The sequence below is a fragment of the Scylla paramamosain genome, chromosome 1 (assembly GCF_035594125.1).
Source record: "Scylla paramamosain isolate STU-SP2022 chromosome 1, ASM3559412v1, whole genome shotgun sequence".
NCBI lineage: Eukaryota > Metazoa > Arthropoda > Malacostraca > Decapoda > Portunidae > Scylla > Scylla paramamosain.
The window spans coordinates 32130193-32137692 of record NC_087151.1 but is presented as its reverse complement, the minus strand read 5'-3'; the positions used below and the strand labels follow the sequence as shown (position 1 = coordinate 32137692).

The window sequence follows — 7500 nt, the reverse complement described above, 5'->3', positions numbered from 1 at the left end:
AGAGGGAGAAAGTGAGTGAGAGTGTGATATGAAGGAAGGGAGGAAGAGAGAGTGAAAGTGTGACAGTGTGTGTGTGTGTGTGTGTGTGTGTGTGTGTGTGTGTGTGTGTGTGTGTGTGTGTGTGTGTGTGTGTGTGTGTGTGTGTGTGTGTGTGTGTGTGTGTGTGTGTGTGTGTGTGTGTGTGTGTGTGTGTGTGTGTGTGTGTGTGTGTGTGTGTGTGTGTGTGTGTGAAGGTTGAGAATATATGAGAGAGAGAGAGAGAGAGAGAGAGAGAGAGAGAGAGAGAGAGAGAGAGAGAGAGAGAGAGAGAGAGAGAGAGAGAGAGAGAGAGAGAGAGAGAGAGAGAGAGAGAGAGAGAGAGAGAGAGAGAGAGAGAGAGAGAAAGATGAATGAAGGACGATAGGAAGGGAGAGTTGAAGGAAGGACTGAGGGGGAAATAAAGGGAATGGAAAGGGAGGGTGAGAGCAGAGAGAAGGGGAGATGGAGGAAAGTGAGGAAGGAAGAATAAAAAAAAAGTAGAGGGGAGGGGGATATAAACAAAGGGAGAGGAGAGTGGTAAGCTAGAGAGAGAAGGGAATATGAAGAGAGAGAGAGAGAGAGAGAGAGAGAGAGAGAGAGAGAGAGAGAGAGAGAGAGAGAGAGAGAGAGAGAGAGAGAGAGAGAGAGAGAGAGAGAGAGAGAGAGAGAGAGAGAGAGAGAGAGAGAGAGAGAGAGATGAAAGACGGGGGAGAAGAATATTCAATAAGGGAGGTGAAGAGAGCGACCAAGGAGAGGATGAAAGATGGAGGAGGAGGAGGAGCATCAGGGAAGGCGATGAGGGAAGGGAGAGAGGGAGACCGTACGCTAACCTCGGAGCGATGGGTGGTGAAAAATAGCAGATTAGAGCCGACGTGATCTCCATAATTCGAGATAGGAATGCACACCAGAGGGTAGATGTAAGAGAGAGAGAGAGAGAGAGAGAGAGAGAGAGAGAGAGAGAGAGAGAGAGAGAGAGAGAGAGAGAGAGAGAGAGAGAGAGAGAGAGAGAGAGAGAGAGAGAGAGAGAGAGAGAGAGAGAGAGGACATAATAAGTCAAGAGTAGACAAATCTGTGCCACCATTAGGCCCCGGGGAAGTGCCACGAGGGGGTAGGGGGACACGCCGCCAATATTACCTTTGATTAGAAGAAATAAACTTATGGTGGTGGGAACACAAGTGGTACAATATTTTGCTGGTTCCCTCGCGGCGCGGCGTCCACGACCACCACCTGCCGCCACACACACACACACACACACACACACACACACACACACATACACACACAAACATCTCCCCCCACACCTCTCTCTCTCCCTTCCTCCCTCCTTCCCCGCATCCCTTCCCCTCGCTGCCCTCAAACAAAGGCTCCGGCTCGAATTGACCTCTACACTGCATCTCTTTCGGCCGCACAAACAACACGAGTGGCGAGCATGTTGGTGAGGAAAAAAAAGAATGTCTCATCGTTAAATATTTTTGACGAAATCCCTCTAACGTAGTAAACCAAGAACGGTGGAAAAAAATAAGTCTATTATATTCCCTACACAATAAAGTTTAAAAGTCGGTGTCTAATGCGGCGAGAGTTGCAGCGGATTTAATTTCCCCCGCCTGCTTCTTGCCAGCGTGAGCGCGTAAACAACTAAACCTTTGTATTTAACTGCACAATTACATATCGCTGGCCTAAAAAGGGGCGTAGAATTATATATATGCCTTAGCTGGAAATCCAATAAATGTAAACACGGGAAGTACATAGAGCCAGCAAGTGAGCAAGTTTACTGTTCTATAATGTGCTGCCTTCCATTATATTCCTAGGTGTGGAATTTACTTCATGCAATAAACTCAACTCATCATATGCAGGAATTTCTTCTTAATACCATGGGGACCCAACCCCTACACTACTGCACCCCTGCCACCCTGCCTCCATGCACCCCTGCCACCCTGCCTCCACACACCCCTGCCACCATGCCTCCATGCACCCCCTGCCACCCTGCCATCCTGCCTCCATGTGCCACTGCCACCCTGCCGCCGTGCCTCCATGAACATCTACTTTTATACACCCGTGCCACCTTGTCACATCCCTGCCATCCCTGTCATCTTGCCTCCGTGCACCCTGCCACCCTACCACACCCCTGCTACCCTGCCACCCTGCCACCCTGCCTCCATGCACTACTGCCAGTGTCACCCTGCCTCCACGTGTCCCTCCACACATCACATACCTTCCATCTAGGGGCCAGCACTCCACCCCGGGCCCCGGCAACTTTCACTCCCGGGGCTCAACACCCTCCCCTGGAGACTAATAACCTTCAGCCCGGGCCCGGCAACCCTCCGTCCCCCGTGGCTCTTTCCGGCATTATCATGAAGCCACAGGCGAATCTTGGGACAGATACGGATTCGGGCCGTCAGGTGGCAAACCCAGGCAGCCAGATAAATAGACAGCCTCAAACAACAAGGAGAGGGAGGGAGGAAGGGCACTGGGGAAGACACAGGAGGCCGGGAAGGAAGAGGCAGGACGAGAGGGAGGCCCGGAACAAAAGGCTCATCGCACGTGACGTCAGCCGGGCCGGACGTTCGCCTGTCCCAGCCTCACAAGGGCGGGAATTTGCATACATGAATATAAAGTTTGCTATCACTCAGCGCGTAGGTGAGCGCCGCCAGACCCTGCGCCTCGCCTCGCCTCGCACGGCCTGCCCGCCCGACGCTGAGCTGCCCTGCGCCGCGCACCTTCCTCATCAGCGGCTTTAGTACTTTCTTCGCTCTTTGCTCGTCTCTGAAACTCCTTGAGTCCCCGCTAACTTGTGGAGTTACAGCATTGACTTGGCGGCGGCTGGATTAGTGGAGTAAAACCTCATTTGTGTGTGTGTGTGTGTGTGTGTGTGTGTGTGTGTGTGTTATCTCACGTGCTCGTAATCAGCCACATCATTTAGTTCTCTAATTTTCCTCGAGCAGCGACTATCCCATTGCTTTAAACCTCCATTGTTGCGCTGCACAGAGTTTCTTTTATTTCTACTCGCGTACTTCCTGACAAGCAATCACGGTCTCCCTCGCACTCTGCTGCATGAAATAAAAGAAAAAAAAATACCAGGAGAAGCCCAGTTCATCCCCAGCACAGGATATACCCACACTAGTCATCAGGATCACCTCTGCACCTCCAACACAGCGGCATCCTCTCGCACAGGGCCGGACGCGACTCTGCCAACAAAGCAACGGACACAGTGTAGTAGTAATTTCAACTCCCTCTGCAGGCATAGAACAGATAGACTTTTGGCTTCCGAGATGAAACAGAAACTGGCTTCCTTTATCTGGACCTTGAACCCAAATAGCGAACATGGGATTTGTGAATAAACTTGTCCGCTTTTACTGAGTCTATCATCTATTTTCAGTTAGTTTTTTTTTTTTTTTTATCTCTTATTTTGTACTGTATTATTTCACTAGCCTCCTTCCTAGTGGGGGTGTCTGGAGTTCCGACCCTCCATTCTCTCTCTCTCTCTCTCTCTCTCTCTCTCTCTCTCTCTCTCTCTCTCTCTCTCTCTCTCTCTCTCTCTCTCTCTCTCTCTCCGCCTTCATTCCCACCGCCCCGCCTCGTAACTCTATATATAGCTCGTACCTCGCCGAGTATTTTACTTTAAAAATACTCCAAATAAGGGTATAATAGTTATAATTTCGCTCTCACCAGGAAAATAAGATCTCTCTCTCTCTCTCTCTCTCTCTCTCTCTCTCTCTCTCTCTCTCTCTCTCTCTCTCTCTCTCTCTCTCTCTCTCTCTCTCTCTCTGATGAAGGTCTGGCAGTCTTATTGTCTATTTCTGTGGGCCCTCTCTCTCTCTCTCTCTCTCTCTCTCTCTCTCTCTCTCTCTCTCTCTCTCTCTCTCTCTCTCTCTCTCTCTCTCTCTCTCTCTCTCTGGCCGACTCTTCCCCGAATAACAGAAGCCAATCAGAGCAAGGTAATATGAAGAACAAAGCCTCGTAGCATCAACCAGCCAATGAACATGGAAAATAATTACTCCCGTCGGGTCAATATCGGCGAGGTCAATACGTCATCAAAAATCAATTACCCCCAAAGAGTTGATCACCTCCAAATCATCAAATAAGAGCCGAGACCCAATGCGCCGGTGACCAATCCACTTCCCGGCATCACGGCGACCCTAACGTAACATTGATCGCGAGTATATTTGTGACTGACGTAAACTTTCCCTCTCCCACCCCTTCCAACTCACCCGTCCCCTGCCCAGCCCGACCCTTTCCCCTGCTCTTATATAAGGAAAAAAAGGCGCTACCGGGAAAGGAGGAGGGAAAGGGGGGAAGGGAAGGTGAGAGGTTGAGGGCAAGGATGTGGTGTTTGGAGGGAGGAAGGGAGGGAGGGAGGGAGGAGGTGGTGGTGGTGGTAGTGGTCAGGTGTGTATGCCTTCCCCACGCTCCCCAACCTCCGAGAAAACGTCCCCAGCTTGTCGCCACGCACGCAAGTAATGTAACTAATCAAAAAATGGAGCCAAAAATTCCTAAAAGATACAGGTAAGTAAGAAAGTTATAATCAAAGTTTCGAATATACTGAAATACGAGGAGAAAATGGCAGCTGGGTACGCCTCGCCGCTGGGTTCATCTCCGTTTCCTTAATCTGTGAGTCCGTGTTAGCCTGCCTTCCTTGGGGCCATAACCGACTGCAGCACGAAAGTCAGCACAATTTAGCCTTACCAGGTCGCCCCCTGCCCCCTCCCCTGTGGTGTTCATTCATCGACCTGTGTGGACTGAGCGCCGTGTGTCCAGCTGCAACTACACCAGTCCCCTTGAGTGGTGACCCCGCAGCGTTGGTCCCTGCATCACGGGGGCGCTGCGGACACGTCGTGCACTCGTCAGATGGAACCGTGGTGGCATGATGCACCTGAAGTGGGGATTAGCGGAGCGGTATTTCAGTCCGCAGTCAGTCCCTTCACAATGTGGTGGAAAGAAAAAAGGGAGCAAAAAAAAACTCCCCCTCCCAACGCATGCCACCGTGAGTGTCAGAAATAGTGTTGAGGACAGCACGGCCCCACGTGACACACGCACACTGTATGAGCTCACACGCACCGCCGCTGTTGTGTGTGTGTGTGAAAAATAATATATGGGCACTGCGGAATCAACACACTGTTGTTATAAGAATTATATACAGTCACTGTAGAAGTAATGTACTCGCTGTACAAATAACATAGTCATTCATGAAATTCTAGAAAATAAGTGCTGCGTTAATTTCAGGCGTAACACACAAGCTTTACAGTTTTAGCAAATTTGCAGCATCGGATGGAAAAAAAGACAGAAAAGTGAAAATGAAACAGTTGGTAAGTAAAGGGAAGTGGTGGGGTCCATACTCCCCCAGCTCCCACCACCCCCTTCCCCGCGGGGCAGCACCATGCCGACATGAGTTAGGGGTGGCAAGGGAGGGGTGGACGGAATGGGTGGTGCAGGGCGGGAGTGACTCCTGACATGACTGTGGCCACATCCCACCCGTGCTTTTTGCCGGACACGGAAAGACCGCGCCGTAACGAATAGCATTATTTGCGTTAATGTGTCGCAGCCAGCGGACAGTGCGCGCGTCGCCTCAGCTTCAATTTCCACAACGGCAGGCGAGTTACGGTCTATCGCCAAATATGCAATGCTTAAAAATCTATTTTACCATTTAAATATATTTGTGACCTAATTTGTTTCCATTTATTTCTCAAGCGTCACGATTTATCCCATGGATGCGTCCCTCGTATTTCTGTGCTAATGTGCAGTTTTCTGACAATTTAAATTAAAAAGTAATTGAATGGCATCAATCACTCGCCGGGAGGGGAAAAATTCAGCTCAACTAAAGCTTTTTTAATCGACTATTCCCAAACTGAACTGAATGCCGCGTTCTTAAACACCGGAATTAGAGTGGCCGGGAGCGAGGTCGCGCCGCCCCCGCCATCGAGGACGGGCTTGTTCTGACTTCACTGGAAAACAAGCAAAAATTATTGCAAGCGAAAATGCCGGGCCAGAGGTAAACATATATCCTGAGTCTATGAATGTTGGATTAATGCGTCAAGGGCGGGATGGAGAGCCGCAGCCCCACTGAGTATCGCCCCTTCCTCGCATCTTTTCGTGCCTCTCCACCACACGATTCTCTGGCGTTCGCTCACCTTCACTTCCATCTCCCTTTTCATACTTCTTTCTCTCCCGCCGGCGTTCATCTCCATCCCGCTCCGCTATCTACTGGGAAACTTTCCTTCTTAACCTCTCGCGACCCGCACCATTAATTTTTACTTTTATTCCGTTTTATCCATCATCCCCCGCGTCTACAGCTTCACAAGGGCGTATCTTCCTTTGTCTGTCCTCTTCCTTTCTCTCCCTCGGCCGCCCATCCACCCACCCTCCACATTTCCATTAGCCTTTCCTACTCCCATCCTCAACATTTCCCTCAGCCGTCCCTCCTGCCGTTCCACCATATTTTCATCAACCTTACCTCCTCTCTCCCACACTATTTCCCTCAGTCTTTCCTCCTCTCGGCCCTCCATCCGCTCTTCCATTTCTTCTCTCCCTCCGTACCGCCTCACCACCTTACTGTTGACAAATCCTCGCACGGGAAGAGCGTGGCCGTACACTACCGTCCGCCCGCCCGCACGCTGCCAAGGCGAGAAACAGACGTGCTCGCTCTTCCTCGTCCAGCAAATACTGTCACCCACTCACTGCCTGTTACGAATGATACTGATATTTGACGACCTACAGTGTGTGTGTGTGTGTGTGTGTGTGTGTGTGTGTGTGTGTGTGTGTGTGTGTGTGTGTGTGTGTGTGTGTGTTGCTTACTAACATTATTATATTTTTCTCCTCTACAGACGCGTGCATTAATTGAATAGATAAGTAAATGCATAATTTAGAGAAGCTAATATGCAGATAAATTCGTGTGTAAAATGCAGGGAGCTTATCAAGAGGAGATTATTAATCATCATTATCATTTTGATTATCACTCATTGCTTTGTTGTTGTCGTTATTATTATTATTATTATTATTAGTAGTAGTAGTAGTAGTAGTAGTAGTAGTAGTAGTAGTAGTAGTAGTATTTATACTTTTTATCGTTATTATCAATATTATATATTATTTACTACTACTACTAAAAATTTTTGAATTGAATCTTTTTTCGATTTTTAACACAAGTCCAGACCTGTACAAAAAAAAATTTTTGCGATTAAATTTTTTTTTCTAAGTTTATAGATAAGTAAATCATGAACAGGAGAAAAAGAATATTTATGTAAAAATTATATATCAATCGAAAGTGTTTTTTTTTAAGTGTCTTAATTTTATTTTAAAGTGAAATGTGATTGTTACCTGTCCTGCACTCCTAAAAACTCTAAATAATATTTCAGCAATATGCAATGGTTCTTCGTTAAGTAAAAACAACATATCCCAATTATCAGATAATTTTTTTTATTTAATCTTTTTTTACGATTTTTAACACACAAAAAAAATGAAAAAAAATGCGATTAAAAACTTTCCTGTAAG

The 7500-nt window shown here is 48.1% G+C and overlaps 1 protein-coding gene across 9 annotated transcripts in view; it reads right to left on the bottom strand.

Annotated features, from left to right (window-relative positions):
• LOC135104054 (uncharacterized) overlaps positions 1 to 7500 on the bottom strand; it is a 194082-nt gene that overhangs the window by 76064 nt on the left and 110518 nt on the right. The window lies entirely within an intron of this gene.